This window comes from Ursus americanus, chromosome 4 (genome assembly GCF_024610735.1).
Source record: "Ursus americanus isolate L20-20 chromosome 4, mUrsAme1.1.p, whole genome shotgun sequence".
Classification (NCBI taxonomy): Eukaryota; Metazoa; Chordata; class Mammalia; order Carnivora; family Ursidae; genus Ursus; species Ursus americanus.
The window spans coordinates 43,972,414-43,990,056 of record NC_142130.1 but is presented as its reverse complement, the minus strand read 5'-3'; the positions used below and the strand labels follow the sequence as shown (position 1 = coordinate 43,990,056).

The 17,643-nt window shown below is 40.4% G+C and overlaps 1 protein-coding gene across 1 annotated transcript in view; it reads right to left on the bottom strand.

Annotated features, from left to right (window-relative positions):
- Nucleotides 1–1,183, bottom strand: part of CCDC80 (coiled-coil domain containing 80) — a 35,372-nt gene extending 34,189 nt beyond the window's left edge. The window contains exon 1 of the mRNA XM_045785187.2: nucleotides 343–1,183. The gene's annotated coding sequence lies outside the window, so the exon portion shown is untranslated. The remainder of the gene's footprint in view (nucleotides 1–342) is intronic.
- Between the last annotated feature and the right edge of the window lie 16,460 nt (nucleotides 1,184–17,643).

Here is a 17,643-nt window from a genome sequence, read left to right as displayed (position 1 = left end):
ACAGCCCTGGGCATTTTCTCTTTCTCTGTCTTGGCCAAGGGGTGGGGGAAGGGGTGGTGAGAGAAGCAGCAAGGAGGTCAGGGAATGGAAAAAAGGGTGAGATCCTGTTGCTTTTAAACCCCTGTAATTTGTTAGTGCTTAACAGAGACAGTTACATTAAGCAGGAAACCCAGCTCAGTTCCCCATTCAGCATGCTTGCCCTGTTTCCACCCGGCTCTCTGATGCTCCAGAGAAAAGGCACATTGAGCATATTAATTATGACAACATTCCTATTTCATTTCTTCAAATGAGCAACAAAGAAACAAACAAACACACCAAAGACAGAAAGGATTACACACTTACATTGTGGCTCATGGAGATGGAATGCAGAGGGTTTAAAAGGCAATCTGAAGTGTGGTCCCAGGACAGTTTCCTAGATGAGATACTTTTCCTCCCAAGCCTCTTTCTCCTTCGCACGGCTGAGCAGTACAAAGGGGGGTGTGCTGCAGCCCCGGCTCCCAAAGGCGCCACGGACCCGCAGCCTGTCCTGACCTGAGGGCCGAGCTGCTTTCTTCTTTCCTCTGGCTGTCTTTTCACCTTCTTGACAAGTAGGATGAGGGGAAAGGAGCTGTCCTAGTGAGTCTTTGCATCTCCATTTGTCTGTAGTTTCTGCTCGCGCTCGTGTGTCTGTGTGTGCCAGTCCCCTGTGCCGACAACACAGGGCGCCCCTGAAAGTGAAGTCCCAGCTATTCCTGGATCTTGCTCTTTCTCTCTTTAGAGTTCCAGGATTCTTCTTATCACCCTTTCCCCCACAGTCTGGCTGAGTCCCTTTGTTTCCGAGCGTGAAAGCACTGGGATTAATATGTTTTCCAGGCTGAGAGAAAACACAGGAATGTGATGTTGAAAAAGGACTTTTTTCTTTTCCTGCGCTTCTCCCCTCCTTTATTTCTCCCCACCTTTTGTTTTGTTTTGTTTTGTTTTCCTCCTCTTTTCCTTCTCCTTCTTTTTCTTCTTCCTCTTGCCTGGACCCGGTCCCAGAAATGCCAGGACAACCTCAGTTTTGATCCAAACCAAACTCAAACAACAGCAGCGGCTGGAAATCAAGGAAACTTCACTAAGAATTTAACAGATCAGCAAAACACCACCTCCTTCCCACTTCAGCAAACGCTGAGAGTGGACTCGGTGGGGAAGGAGAGGGCTGTTCTCTGGGGTGGGGGAAAGTTTTGAAACACTACACATCATCATAAATCACTTTAGAATAGGATGGCTGAGGACTTAACCCCTTCCATACCAAGGGATCAGGATACTTTCCCTTCCTGTCTGGACTCACATTGCACACTGGAAAGGGAAAATTCTCAGATCTCTGCATCTGGCTGCTTGGTTTTCCTAGAGACAGATACTCATTTGGGTCAGGGCGCTTGGCCATACATTCACGGACAGTATATATATTTATAGTTCCATGTGTATATTTTTATCTCTTTCTCCCCATTTTATGTGTTTCGTTTGAGGTTGGAAAAGTCCATGGAAAACATGACTGGGTTGTTTTTATTTTATGCTAATCGGGGATCATATTACTGAGTTCTTGTTCCTAATTTTCTCCTTGGCATGGAAGGAAGCTGGGAAAAGGTTAGAAATGGCAGGCGATGCCTGCTGTTCCCCTGAGATTGTGGTTGGTCATTACATCAGGGGACAGGCGTTATGATCTCCAGCCCTGGGCTCTGGCTAGAGATGGTAGGTTAGGACCTTCCTCGGAAGACGTGAGTGTGCGAGGGGGTGTGGGGGAGGTAATGCAGGACTGTGCTCTCCAGAGGCTTCAGGAGTCTGGAGGGTTTTAGGCAATCCTTAGAAGTGGCCAGATCAGGTTCCAAAGGAGAGACTGAGGCAGCTCTGTGCATCTACCTCCTGGATCTGCCATGGGCATTCAGCTTTTGGTGGTGAGACTAGGTGACTCAGGGTATACAGAGATTTCTTCCAGTCTCTGAAAGAGCATCATTCAGTCGATATTAACTGCCACAGACAGTGGTGAACCAGGATTCTCAGAAGGCTCCTTCAAGCTAGGCCATGTTAGTGGCTACCCTCGCTGGCTAAAACCTAGTTCCTAATTGCTACCCCTTGATCAGCCCCATCTCTGATGGGTCACATTTACCTTTCCTTCACATGAGATCCCAGTACTGAATGAAAGACCTGTAGGGGATTGAGTATAGGCTTCTCGACCCACAGCTTGAAGACCAAGGGCCAAGAGGAAGGGCTCTCCTGTGGAGCTCTTTCTGACACTTGTGAGTATAGTAACAAAGGTGGACTTCAGACTAGAGACCCTCTGTCCCATGGATTTGGAGAAGACATCCCCTCTTATGGGATTCACCTGTTCATTTGATCCAATAAATGTCTTCTGCTAAGTAGGACAATCCTACATGTCATTTCCTTTCTCACATCATAATGGGTTCCATGCTATCCTTTACTGAGTCTTTTTCTTTCCTTCTCTTTTCTTTTTGTCTTTTCCCTACTAATAACAATTTATTGAGCATTTTCACACGCATCTCTGGGCTTGGTGTTTTCATATATTCCTTTATCTACCCCTCACAGCATCTCTACGAGATAGGTGGGATGATGCCCATTTTACAGATGAATGAATTGAACCTTAGTAAGTTTAAATAAATTGCCTACCATACACAAATTGTAAGTGGTAGCTCCGAAATTTGAGCCCAGGCTTAGAACTATGTAGAAAGCATTATGCTATCTTGTCCCCCTCTTTCATTTTCTCCCCTTGCCTTCTCTTTTTCCTCTTTCTTCAATTCCTTTTTTGTGTTTCTAGTATTCATAGAGAAGTATTATTTGTTTGCTCGACCTGAGCACTTATAATTTTAGAGTCCTACTTTCTGGAATAACTGTATAACAGTACTTTTTGCCTTTCTTAATAGGTCCTTAAAGTTTTTTATTCTTTTCCTTAAATATCCCGTGACTTCCACCAACCTGCTAAAGATGTGTACCACATTAGTCACCTGGGCCCTGGTAGAGTTGAAATGCAGTCAGTTTTGCCACAGGAATTTGACCCGGAGGGGAAGTCAGCCCAGCCTTGAGCTGTGTGTCTTTCTGGGGCCCCAGGCTTTCTTCCCTTCTGCGAACTTCACTAGATGGCGCGCTAAACACACGGGCGGGAAAGGACCGACGACTCCACCACCTCCGCGTCTCCCCAGCGCTCCCCATCCCCCCCCCCCTGCACAGGCAGACTGGCAAAGTGGGGTTTCTCTGCCTGTTCAGAGATTTTCAGCCTCAATACCTACAGCCTTCCCTGAGACCTCCGAAGACCAGGGAGCACATACTTAATAAGAGCGATTAGGAAGCAGATTAACATCCACGCCTTTCTGGAGAATCCTATAATGATACACGGTTTGTAAAGAGTCTCAATTTCTAGTCCAAGATTTAAGAGCTCTGTATTAAAAAGTCTCCCACCTAGATCTTTCCATTTCTTTTCTTGCAACCTAAAAAAACGACATTAACCCCTTCGCTGAGAAGAGAGATTTGAAAGAGATGGATGTTGAGTCAGAGAAAGGTAAAAGGAATACCATTTGAAAGTAGATTTTAGACATGCTAGTTTGGGAATTCACTGTGTTGAAACTGCCTGACACTGGTTGCACAGTGATTTGGAGGAAGGAAAGGAAATGAACGCACGAAACAGAATGGCTTTAGAGACACAGGGATGGGAGTAGTTATTTGTTGGAAGTTGGAATAAATGTAAGGAGGCATCCAGAAGGGGGTGGCCAGACCCACACTGACCCAAGGCTTCAGCAAGCTGGGATGAAGTGTCCGGGAAATAGCAGAGCCACACCTTTGTGGCAGAGACATGGACTTACACATTGAAGATCACTATGTACTTTTCCTTTTCATTTGCAGACCTTAATCAAAGGTTCAGTCTTAGGGATGAAGACCACATCCCGTCCTTCACAATGAAAAAGAAGTCTCCTTTTTCTCAGTATTCACAGGGTAGGACAATGAAAGAAATAAACAAGAGTGTCCAGCAGAAAGCTGGCAATGTGTTAATTCAGGATGCTGCTCTCCCAGAGAGGCTCTGAGAAAGGCTAATCCCACAAAAGAAACACTCTGAAATTGTTCCTCGAATGTAGACAGGGTCACGTGTTTAATCCAAAATTGATGAATATGTGTATTTAAAAAAATAAATAAAAACAAGAAATAATGGCCAAAACTATTGGGAAACAGTTATAAATATTTTTTATTCATTTATTTTTAATTACTTTAGAACTTGCTGGGGGGGAGGGGTGTAAAGGCACTCCCCCCTCAAGTGGAAGGTTATTTAATTAAGAGAATATTTAACTCCTAATTAGAACAAGTTGAAAGACCTTGCCCTAGCAGAGACTAAGGAATTATGTGAATAACCTAATGGCTCATTTTATTTTAATTATTATTTATTTATTTATAAGATTTTATTTATTTATTTGACAAAAAGAGAGACAGCTAGAGAGAGAGGGAACACAAACAGGGGGAGTGGGAGAGAAAGAAAAGGCCTCCCAGCAGAGCAGGGAGCCCGATGTGGGGCTGGATCCCAGAATCCTGGGATCACGCCCTGGGCTGAAATCAGACACTTAATGCCTGAGCCACCCAGGCACCCCTAATGGCCCATTTTAAATTTTTAATGTCAGTGATTTGGAATTTAGATCTGTATTGGTTGCCATTCTATCTGTGCAAGAAAGGTAAATTTATGGGCATATAAGTTTGCTGCTTGGGGGTTAGCTCTGGGTTGGGAAGAGACAGACAGTACCGCGTTTAAAGTCTTAGCTATTGGCCATTCAATGCATGCAAAGGATTTCTATCAATCAGGTTTAAAGAGGCAAACTCTAATTATGCTGCTCTGCACACCTGTGGGTATAGCCAAGAAGAGATCAATGATCCATTTTTTCTCTCCCTTCTTTCAGCCATTCTCTCAAATGTTTGCCAAGAGTCCAGACTTTGTATCAGGAACAATACAGAACTGGGGTGTCTCTTCCCCTTAGATGTTCACAGCCCATTGGAGAAGATAAACAATTATCAATTATATTTCCACAGCAGTACTGCCAACTTTCTCATGTAAAAATTCAGTGCTGACTATGGCTGCAGCCAGTATGCATGGAGTCCATTCCTGTTGGAGACTTTGCTCCTTTGATTCCTGGAGCAGGCTTTTCCCCAGAAAGAGGCTTCCCATGGCAGCTACCACATGGCACTGGAAAATCTTATTTGGTATGTTTCATTGGCTCCAGAGTCCACTGGAGTCAACAAGGGTCCGAGATAATCGGCAGGAGGTGTTGGGTTATCTGACAGTCCTTCCATCCTCGTTTTCCCAGTCCCCATCTTAGTTCTGTCTGCTGTACTTGCTCTGCTAGGATCGCCCCACCTTTCACTCGTTGTTTCTCTGTATTGAGCCTGCCCTCTGTGTTTTGCTCATATCACTCAGGATACCACCTTACATAAGGAGGGGTTAACCAACAGGATGGCAATTCATGCATTCAACAGATGTGGTGAACAGGTATTACCAAGTGCAAGCCTTATCAGAATGGTTGTAAGCGACGTGTAAAGGGCTCTATAGCATATCGTCCACTTTGTCAAGTCTTCAACCTCTGAAGTTGCAGTTGAGTCTTGGTCCTAGCCTGAAGTCCCTAGAAGCCAAGTCTATTGAATAAAGTAGATGACGAAATTGTGTATTTCTGGCTGGGGTCAAAATAATAAATGACTATAAAGAGATAAGTTTTCTCGGGCACCTGGGTGGCTTAGTCTGGTAAGCATCTGCTTTCAGCTCAGGTCATGATCTCTAGGTCCTGGGATCGAGCCCCATGTCAGACTCTGCTCAGTGACGAGTCTTCTTCTCCTTCTCCCTCTGTTCTCTCTCTGGTTCTCTCTCAAATAAATAAATAAAATTAAAAAAAAAAAGCTTTCTGCCTGGTTCATTAACTGGCTTTGGAAGAAATATAAAAAAGGATTTCAAAAATTCTCTGAGTGTCTAACATAGAATAAGTACTTCTTATGTGTTTCAGTGAATGGATAATTAAAATATCACTATGTACAGTTTTCTAAGATGTTTGCTTTGAAGTCAATGATATGAATTTGGACCCCACTGTTTTCTAAAAAGTCACATTAGTTTGTAATCATACCTCAGAAATCTCTGTTTAAAAACTATACTGTTCTGAGTCCTATGTTTGCAATTTTTCCTATAAATCTAAAACCGTTCTAAAAAAAATAAAGTTTATTTAAAACATCAAAAAAATAAAAAAAATAAAAACTATACTGTTATAACTTAAATATTTTTAACCAAAATCTGTTGCAAAAAACTCCAGAATAAAGATCAAATGCAATGTGGTCTTCAAACTGAGTTTAAAAAGTTCAAAGCAAAATTCACTCTGAATTTGTTAACAGGTAACATTCCAAAGCTTTAAATGTTATTTTTATTTGAAAGTTAAGCATGGAAAATAAAAGCATGTGGTCCCTTAACAAATAATTTGTGATGATGGATTTTGGCAGGAGTCTTGGCATTAACTATCAGGAAATTCAGTCAGTACAAATAAATGTTGGTAAGTAACTGCATCGAAAACAAGAGAAACAATTTAGATTAAAAAAAAAAATTCTGGAGCGCCTGGGTGGCACAGCGGTTAAACATCTGCCTTCGGCTCAGGGCGTGATCCCGGCGTTGCGGGATCGAGTCCCACATCAGGCTCCTCCACTGTGAGCCTGCTTCTTCCTCTCCCACTCCCCCTGCTTGTGTTCCCTCTCTCGCTGGCTGTCTCTATCCTGTCGAATAAATAAATAATCTTAAAAAAAAAAAAATCCTGTTCCCGGTTGGACGACAGTTCCCAGTTCCCATAGTTGAGATTTCATATATTCATCGGCTAAGATTTGTTTTGCCTAAGAGAAAGCAGTACAAAATCTGCAGCTGAACAAGCCTTCGATTGGATTGTGAGGCTGTCTGCTAACTGTGCGACTTGGGTAAGCTGTCAACCTTCCTGAACCTCTCAGTTTCTTCATCGATAAAAATGTGAATGGTTATTTTTTACATAAACAATAAGGTTAATTTTTTCTCTAAGAATGATTTTATTAGAGTGCTTCTTAGTTCAAATTATGGGAAATCCATAGCTAACTGCTGTAAACAACAAGGAGTTTGTGAACTCACACAAATAAATTATCTTGAAGTAGGGCAAGCTTCTGGGTTGATTTGCCCTGGAAGTTCTCATTCTTTGTTCATTCATTGTGGTAAAACATAGACAACACTTACCATTTTAACGATTTTTTTTCATTTTCATGATTTTTAAGTGTCTAGTTGAGTAGCATTGAGTGCTTTCCCATTGCTGTGCAACCATCACCACCATCCATCTCCAGAACTTTTTCATCTTCCCAAACTGCAGCTCTACCTATTGAACAATTTCTCTCCATTGCCCGCCTTTCCTCAGTCCCTGGAAACCACTATCTTACCTTCTGTCTCTATGGATTGGACTGTGAATGGCTATTTTTAATGTGTGCCATGTGCCTACCACAATGCTACCACTCAGCTAATCGGGGGAGAGGGGAACGGTGCCTGCCCAGCGACAGCCATAAACTCAGGCTTCCAGCCCAAGGCAAAAGGCTACTGGAACGATGTGGGAAGGAACTAAAGGATCAGACAGAAGTGCTAAGCCGCGAACACGAAGATAAATGGTTAAACACGGGAAGAGGATTCACCTATTAAGTATTTTGTGCCAATCTGTCATGAGATCAGAAGCCAGTGTAGTGTTTACACTTTGTCTCTCCTGTTGGCTTTCCCTCTACAGCTGCAAAAGTCTTCCAGTGGGTCTTCCAGCCACCAGACTCACCCTCCTAATCTACCCCCTAAATGGTTGTCACTGTAATTTTCCTCAAACATCAATATTTCTTTCCTGCTGCAAATTCCTTAACAGTGAGCAGAGAACTTTAGAGACAAAACTCAAGGCTCCCCTGGCCTAGAAGTGAGCTGAAAAATAGGCACTAATTTTAGCAGTAACCATGGAAACCTGCTGATGGACATTGATTTTAGCAGTAATGATGGAAACCTGCTGATAGTGTGAAGTCCGATCAAGTTGGAAGTGGTCATGAGACTGTAGGCCTTCAGTATAAGACCTGAGTGGAGCTTGGGACCTTGGGATTTCCTCCTGCAGAGAAGGTTTTGAACCAACAGAAGAGTGCGAAGGTGCCCTAGAGGAGCAAGAGAAATGCATGACCTTCAGGGCCATGGTCTTCAGAAGATGGTTTGAAAGTGAGTTGCATAAAATGTAGGGAACTATGAAACTCCCCAGACACATCTTACGGGGTCCACTGATTGGTGAACGTCCCCACCACATTCCCAGAAGGGAAAGCAGGGGCCCAGAGCAGCAGTGCAATTCGATTGGAAATTGAGTAGCGATTCCATTAAGGGTTTTAACAACTTGATTATAAAGTTTTCCTGGGTGAAAACTTGAAATAAGATGGAAATAATTTTTTTTTTACCACGTTATACCTAAATTAACCTGGCTATAACTTAAAACTTAAGAAAAGAAAAAATGCAGGAAATAAAATTACAGCTTTAATTTTGTTTTTGGAAATTAAATCATTTCTTTGATTTTAAAAATATGGTAGCTTTAAATTATTTTTAATTTAAGTGTTGTCTCAAAATCGATGGGCATTAAAACATGACATATGTAGACCTGTTCATGGTGAGCTAGTATGTCTAAATTATCAAGATTTCTGGTTCAGTAAGCAATTATAGATGGACATAGAGGGAAAAAAAAGATTTTAAATCCACAGGCTATTTTTAAGAGTTTTTGTGAAAAACAAATATTTTATTATGTTTTAATGTTTAGTATTCACCCAGCTTACTGAAATGACACAAGTACTTAAAGAGAGATTTCAAGCTATTTGTTCTGTAGATATTCAGAGCATGACAGTCTGACAGATTCTTTAAAGAACAATTTCTATTCTGTGTTTTCAACTGCAGTAGAGCCAGTTAAATGCTCACCCAACTATTCAAACTCAATTTGCCTCCATGGCAAAAATAACCCAGTTGATGTTTTCCCCCCTTTTCCGCACTGTGTTTTTCCAGCATCCTGACAGCCGTACTTTCTAAATGCCCAAATACTAGATAAGATTTCAGCTTACTATAAGGAAAATGTTATAAACACCAGAGCTATTCGAACATGAAGAGAGATGCCTGGGGAGGCAGGAAGCTTCCTGTTGGAGAAAGTGTTAAAATAGGGGTTCTTTCGAAGAGAATTTAAACATTTGGAGAGTGGCTACCCCAGGGGAATATTTTGCCTTGAAGATTCTGAGAGTCTATGGTTTGCTATAATTACTGTGTATGAATTGGAGTAATTTTCCTGGCTTGCTTTTGAGGAAAAAAAAATTAATGAAATACCTGTCATCAGAATTGTTATCTAAAGACACAAGGTAGAGAAGAAGTAAGTGTCATAATAACACAAAAGTAGTGGACTGTCTACTTACGTAGTTCCCAAAAGTTCTTCTCCAAGTAACAACTGTGCCCATGAATTAGCATTTTTATCTAACAAGAAATAGTGAAGAACTGCTTAAGTTATGGGCAAAAGGATCTGGTAGAAGACAACATCAATAAGGGTGAGAAAATGATTGGTACTGCACATGAAAATTATTTGGAAATATGGCCTTTCAGAAAATCAGTTAAGCCATTGAAAAGCCATTGACTAAGCTTAATGTGACCTCGTTGGGACTGTGCTACGGAAGTCCCACTGTGAAGCCATGGATACTGGGTCACGTTACGCAGTTGGGCTGGCAGAATTGTAGTCTGCCCCAAATCAAGGGCTGAGTCACTGTTTCATCATCCTAAGAATGTAGTGCACATTGGCAATTATGACAATATATTACACCTAAAATAAAGTAAACTTTATATTTTTCTCTGAGATTTCAAAATAAGGTTGCAAACAAACTTTGAAATATTTGCTGTGACATTTAGTACTTGTCGAGATGGATTAATTTTGGTGGTCTTTTCTCAGGATTACATTTTTGCCAGGCAGTCAGGACTTCATGTATTTTCCAAGGGAGCTCCTTAAAGAAATCTGAAAACAAACATATACAATGAGAGGCATTGTATTAATAATTTTTAAGAAATTATTTAAACTTTCCCACCCTACGTAAGTCCACAGTAGAAATAGCAGAGGTATGTTAAAAGGAAAAAAGTCTATGCCCCATGTGATAGAAGCTTCTTTAGAAATCTAAGATAATTCCCCTAATCAATGATACCAAAAACAGTTTACACAAGGCAGGAAGCATGCCCTGGGATTTCAGTCACTGAATGCAATTACGGGAGACAATGGGTGATATTTTTAGGTGATTTGGCATACCAAGACTCAGGTTGTTGGGGCGCCTGGGTGGCAGAGCGGTTAAGCATCTGCCTTCGGCTCAGGGCGTGATCCTGGCGTTCTGGGATCGAGCCCCACATCAGGCTCCTCCACTAGGAGCCTGCTTCTTCCTCTCCCACTCCCCCTGCTTGTGTTCCCTCTCTCGCTGGCTGTCTCTGTCTCTGTCGAATAAATAAATAAAATCTTTAAAAAAAAAAAAAAAAGACTCAGGTTGGGTCTATCCCAACTCTGCCTGTGATCTCTACTCTCTGAACCCTGCATGAGTCTCTTGACCTACCTCTAGTGTTTTGGGATCCAGCACATCAGTTTGAGTGCCTACCGGAGTCCATTTCTACTCTCACAATCCTTACAGGTATCACCTGGTTTCTTAAAGTAAATTTAATTCTACCCCAAGTGAAGTACCAGGGAAGATTGTCCTGGATACCCAAAACCTCTAGTTTACTTGAAGCCAGTTTTCTCCTCCCCTCATTACAGAGTAACGCCCTCAGGGAGAGATCTGGGAGGTCAGGAGATCCTGATATGGAGCTGGAGGTTCAAGCCTTCTCATAATGGATCTAGAAAGACTTTGGAGGCAGTTTCAGACAAGACAGAGCTACATAGATTAGAGCCTAAAGACCAGCCTAAACAACTTTTCAAGACCTTTCTGGCATCTTTCTTGACCTTTATAGAACTCATAACTTCACACGTTGGTCACAAACACATTGGTCTTTGGGCCAAGGCAGCAAGGTGAAGCTTTTGAAGAGCAGGCCTTCAGGTGATCTTCTCCATGATAGATTTCCACTTCCTTGCTTATCATTGGGAGAAAGGGTTTAACCTCTGGCTGCCTCCCTTTATTACATAATCCGTTCATCACGAGGCCCAACCCTAGTTGCTAGTTGCTTATTTGGATGAAGAGAATTTTAAATCTTGGACTTTGACTTCTTTAAAAGCTTATGTAGATGGCTTAGTGTCATTTTCTTCTATGTTGGTCAATTCATGACACATGTATTATTTAATGTGAAAACTTATATATGAAGGAATGGCACAAAGCCCTCAGCTTCCTATTTTGCTCCTACTTAATTCGTTCTCCTTGCCTTGGGCATAGGAAGCCCAGTCCCATGTTTGCCCCCGCTCTAAACAAACCCAATGCAAGCCCTGAGGCTCTGTAGGACATACCAAGACAGTGTCTCACACTCTCTGGAGTTCATCATGGAAATGTGATAAAGATTAGAAATATGTAGACCTTTCTCTGTGTCTGTCTTCCAAACACTCTGTGAGGGCTGGCAAAAAAATGTTCTTATTCTCCAAATATTCACTGGCATGTATTTGTGCAGTAAAATTATGTTTGGGGTTTGTAGTTGGACTTTTTAAATGAACATCTGTTATTCTCTTTCAGTCAGGAGGTTCTGAACCCAGCTGGGTAGGGCAACTTGGCTTCCCCACCACCTCTGTGGAGTCACAAACGGAGCCTGTCTTCCACCAGCTGTTTGTTGATTGGCTCACCAGCTGCCACTCATCTCCCACAGCTGTTTTGGCTCTGAGAGGCTCTTGGGTGTGGAGGGAGAGGGTCAGGGTCAGCTTGTTCTGTGCTGTAACCCATGGGAGTTCCAGAAGCAGGGCTATTTCATTAAGCTGCTCTGATCAGCCATTACTGAATGCTAAAGTCACAGCCCTGCGTGGGTGTGAAACAGGGTCTGGTGTGTACCTTTTAGAATGGTGAGTCATAGCAGCTTAGTGTTTAGAGCAATTGTTTTTACCTCCTGGTGTCTCTCTTGTCTATTTCTATGAGATGAGATTCTAGATAATGTGACCCATGCTAAGGCAAATGAGAGATGTGGTTGCAAAGAGTGCTTTATTTTCACCAAAGAAAAAATGCTCTTTGGGTCTATATTATGAGTTCCATACAATTTGGAAAGGGAAATTTATTTATCTACTGTGTCAGTACCATCAACTACGAGAATACTTCAAGTTCCCTAGACCACTCTGACTCTGATGGCTTCAAGACCCTGGATTTTAAGAAGACAAAATATAAGACTTCAAAAGCTTCCTTTCCAGGCCCTTCAGCAAAACTGTATCAATAGTCATAACACTCCTTTTGACACGCCGTTATAGGGTGATTACCCTTCCTGACTCACGGCTCCAGTCGCATTATTGTCTCACTCAAATTCTTTCCATGGCTGGCAGCTGTCAAAAATACAAGTCATACTCCATAGCTTGGCATTCAAGGTCCTTTATGATCTGATCTCAAACTACTTGTCAAAACTCTTAATTGCCAAGTACTGCCATTAACACTTCCTTCACTCTAGTTAAATGTACCACATACTGTTTCTTTGTTGCCCCTTGTTTTTTCCACTTCTCTGCTTTTGCTTATTCTGTTTCCTGATCTCCTGAAGTCCAAATGTTTCCTGTCAAGGCCAGTTCAAATACACCTGCTCTATAGTCTCCCTAAGCCTTCTCAATCAAGCCCATCTCTGCTGCCTCCAAAAATCTAAATTACTTTCCCCGAGCTCTCTCAAAGCACTTTTTAGGACTTTCTGTCTGGAATTATAGCTCACAATGCCCAGCTGTCCTACCTTCCCCCAGCAAGCGCGGGCAGAACCTGTGTCCAGTTCATCTTTGTCCTTGCCTTAGGGCCTTGCAGATAGTGGGTGCGCGATGGATTTTTGTTAGAAATATAGTAATGGACATTTGCGGAGAGTTTTAGAATTTCCGAAGTGGATTCATATTCATCAATTCAGTTAATTATCATAAGTGGTAGTACAAGGAACAGGTGTTCTCTTTATTACGAATAAGAAGGGAAACAGAACTAATTTTTAGTCAGAATTAACTTTTACTTATTTATCAAATTATGATCTGTGTTGTTCTTAATGTCTGCCTCTTCTGCCATATTGTAAGCTCCATGAGAGCAGGAACCATGTCTGTATTTCCAGTGCCTTGCACATTGAAAGACACAATATAAAAATGCATTAAACATTGATGAATGAAGGAAGGAGTGAATACCATGAGATAAGCAGTGGTCTGAATGTTCTATGCACACTATTTCATTCTCACAGCAGGTATCATCTCCATTTCACAGGCAAGGAAATTTAGTCTCCGGGGTAAACAGTGCTTGTGCGTGTAGCTGAAATGGAAACCCAGTTCTCGTGATTACAGATACGATGTCTTTTCCTTCATGCCATCAGCCTTCTATGAAGTGCCTTTAAGTAGTCTTTCTTTTGTTATTTTTTTACTTTTAATTGCTTTGTAATTCTATAAGAAGAAAGATATTTTCAAGGGTTACCTTATCTCTGTTAACTATAGACATCAAAGTTATAAAATAGTGGGTACGTTATTAGTCACGGTTACAGAGCCCAGTGGTATCATTGTGTGAAGGTAGATGGGGATGTATTCTTGGAAAGGAGGAAAGGATTTTCTAAGGATTTCCCTACCTCTACTGTAGTTCTCTGCTTCCTTTGAAATGAAATAATTGTTTTGATCTAAGAGTAAAAAATAAGTTCCCATCAAAATTTACTTTGTTCTAAATGATCCATAGGAATATTCAGAGCTATTTTGATTGCTGTCTTTGAAGAGAGAAAACGAACATGTATTGAGCAATCTCCTCATGCCAGGACTTACTGAGGTGAATAACCTGATGAGGTGGGCATTATTATTATCTCTATTTTACAAAGGAAAATGTTATTGCTTTCATTTTTAAGAATGGTTTATTTTTATATCTTTTGAATTTCAAAAGAAAAATATATGATTCAATTGTCCAAATCTCTTTTTCTTTATGTGAAATTTGGGGAAAGATTTTCTTCTGATTTAACAACATTACTCATGCCTAAAGTCAAAAGGGAATCTTTAACTTTGTAATTTTCTGAGGCCTCTTTCTTAGTGTTTTCGTACTGTGGTTGGTGGTCAAGTCATTGGGGTTGAAATGGTGTGTTTGGTTAACATGTGCATGCAAAAGTTAGAGTTAAGTAATGCCTATTATTATTATTATTATTATTATTTTAAATGTTTTCTTTTTATAACAAGATTAAAATATTTCTTTGACTTCTCTTTCTCAACATACATTTGGGAAGCCAATGGAAATTCCTCCTTCATTTGAAAGGTAGCATGTTTCAAAATGACTTCTACAAGGGAGTCCAGTTTATTCATGTTTTATAAATCTGTGTTAATCTATCTTTACTACTCACTATCTAATTTGCATTTTTAATATTTACTGTGTCTTTAGTGACAATGTGTTTTTCTTTGTTTCTGTGCAGACCTCAACTACGAAACTACTGGTATGCAGTTAGTCATTCACAAAGTGTATTGGATCAAAACAAAAGACCTCAAGGCCAAAGTTTTGAGCTGTAATACCATTCCCATGAGCCCTGCTGGTTACCCACAGCATGTTCCTATCACTGTGATATGGATTTAAGGAAAGCTTTTAAAAACATAGCAGATTAGCAAGATCTAAAAATCCCTGGATGGAACCATTACTCTCAAAGTGATCCAAAACTGACATCACACAGAATCTTTTATAAAAATTTCTGTTCTCATGGCTACTCTTGTGGTGCAAAATATTTATGTGAACCCAAACTTTGCAAAAGAAAACAACTGTTAGAAAGATATCTTATGTCTTCTTACTATTGTCTTTACGGTCTCACTTCAAATATGTTGCCAGGCACTTTTACGGTCAGGGCCCCCTTGAAAGAGACATCTGCAAAGGGAGTTAGGAACATTGAAATGCAAACTGTAAAAAATAAATAGCACATCTTCTAAACAGGAGTTTTCTAAGTAATTGCATCAAATGATTAATTAATGATTAAGTATTTTAAATTTTACTTAGTGAACATACAGTGCAATATTGGTTTCTGGAGCAGAATTCAGTGATTCATCACTTACATACAACACCCAGTGCTCATCACAACAAGTGCCCTCTCTAATATTCATCACCCATCTAGCTCATCCCCCAGCTGCCTCCCTCTAACAACTGTCAGTTTGTTCTGTATCATTAAGAGCCTCTTGTGGTAGAGGTGCCTGGTTGGTGCAGTTGGTTAAGCTCCTGACTCTTGGTTTCAGCTAAGGTCATGATCTCACGGGTCTTGAGATCAAGTCCCCTGTCAGGCTATGCATTCAGCTCAGAGTCTGCTTAAGACTTTTTCTCCCTCTGCCCCTGCCCCACATGTGCTCTCTTGCACTGTCTCTCAAATAAATATATCTTTAAAAAAAGAAGAGTTTCTCATGACTTGTTTCCCTCTCTCCTTTTTTTCTTTCCCCCTTCCCTTATGTTCATCTGTTTTCTGTCTTAAATTCCCCATATGAGTGAGATCATATGGTATTTGTCTTTCTCTGAATGACTTATTTCACTTAGCATAATACTATCTAGCTCCATCCATGTTGTTACAAATGGCAAGATTTCATTTTTGATGGGTGAGTAATATTCCATTACACACACACACACACACACACACACACACACACACACACACAATTTAAATAGAAATGGAAATTCCTTTTCTGAAGATAGGGAATTAGTAGTCTTTTCTTTGATAGGCCCCTGTATCCACATATATATACTCCAGGGCTCCAGGTCAGTTCTGTAGAGTTCCCAGATTCAAAGAGATGAGAAGTCATCAAGAACAACAAGGTAAGAGAAGGGGTTCTTGCAAATGCCTTGAAAGCTTTTTCCATTTTCCCTGCCACCTATAATGGGCACAATTCCCTTTCTTTACTATAGTCCTTAGTCCTGACCCATCAGGATTTATGACTATCACACACCTTGGTGTTAACTGTTATTTCTTCATCATTAGGTTTAATATCATTTCATTTCAGTTGTCTAGTTCTGGTCTTGGTAGGGCACCAGCCCACATTCAGTCCTTACTGCCCACCTGTAAATTCCTCTAGTCCCCTTCTCCCACTGGAATTTCCCACCATAATAGCTATTTAATGCCTCCTCTTGCTCCAAGCAGGTATTACCCCAGTTGGGTGACATGGGGGAAGTTCACCCTTCAGGTTTTGGCAAGATATACCCAGTGCGCAATGAATATGTAATGTATAATGAATGGAGATGATGCTTTTGAAGGAATTAGTTGTCTAACCAATGTGATATGGCAGTTTATGTTTCATATAACCTCTGCCATTTTCTCTCATTCTCTATGTATCTCCAGCTCTCTCCTTTGCTGTGCTCTTCTTCTTCTGACATGGAAATATGAGTCAGAATAAGTTAGAGAGAAGAGATAAAACAAAACCACAAGGACAATACCACAGACACATACCAATACCTTCAACTGAAGAGAAATAAACCAGAAACCCACAAGGACCATTTGAGAGGTATAAACAAATTTTAAACAAACATGTAAATTAATTTAACTCCTCTAATTTTTTCAATAGCTAAAATGTGGGTTTTAGAAAACATCTTTCAAAGACCATGCACAGATCACTATACCTTTCTTTGATCATTTGACTACATCAAAATTGTGTTCAAACTTCAAGTGAGGAAAACACTGGAGTACAGTCTAGGATTGGGATTTCCTAGGAATCTCCATGCTCTTTCCATCTATCCCTGGCACAAAAAAAAAAAAAAAAAAAAAAAAAAAAAAAACTTTTTTGAGGGAATTGAAACAGGAAATATATGTTTATTCATGCATATGTGGCCTCTATTACCAGGAATTCTTTTAGGAGTTTTGAAAAGAAGGCCCAAGATTTTAAGAAAATATAAAAATACTAAGAAGATAAGTTAGGAAGTTAGCAATGATGAAGTGGATTTAATAAGTATCAAATGAGAGAGAGCAGATATCTTAAATAGCTCACAAAATCTTTATAGAAGAACCTGAAATACCAAGAAGATGATTTTTCAAAAATTTGGAATTGGACGAAAAGAAAATATTATTTTTAAATGAGGCCAAAACATCCATATAAAGAGATAAGTGGTTGATTCTCAAGTGGCTGGGATCTTGCAATGCTTTAATATCTAGAAATTTGGAAATATTGGGTTACTTGTCATGTAAGCCCTATGTCATTCTTTTTTCTTTTTTAGTAACAATACTTTGACTAGTACCACTTAGAATTCCCAGACTTCTGAGTACATGTCGTGAATCTGAATATATTTGAGATTATCCAGTATCTATAGCTATTAATAAAAAGATGGATGGTGGGATCAATAAACGAAATGGTTTGAAAATCATCGACTTTTGGATTGTAGCAAAGATGTGAGTCACATTTAGAGATCACTGCCATTTGGAAGTTAACACTTCTGAAGTTTGGCTTCTGGGCCAATAACTTAAAATTCTTTGGGAAATGGAATAAAAAGAATTATATACTCCATGGTAAAAAAGGGTCACATTTACCTAACTGAGATGAA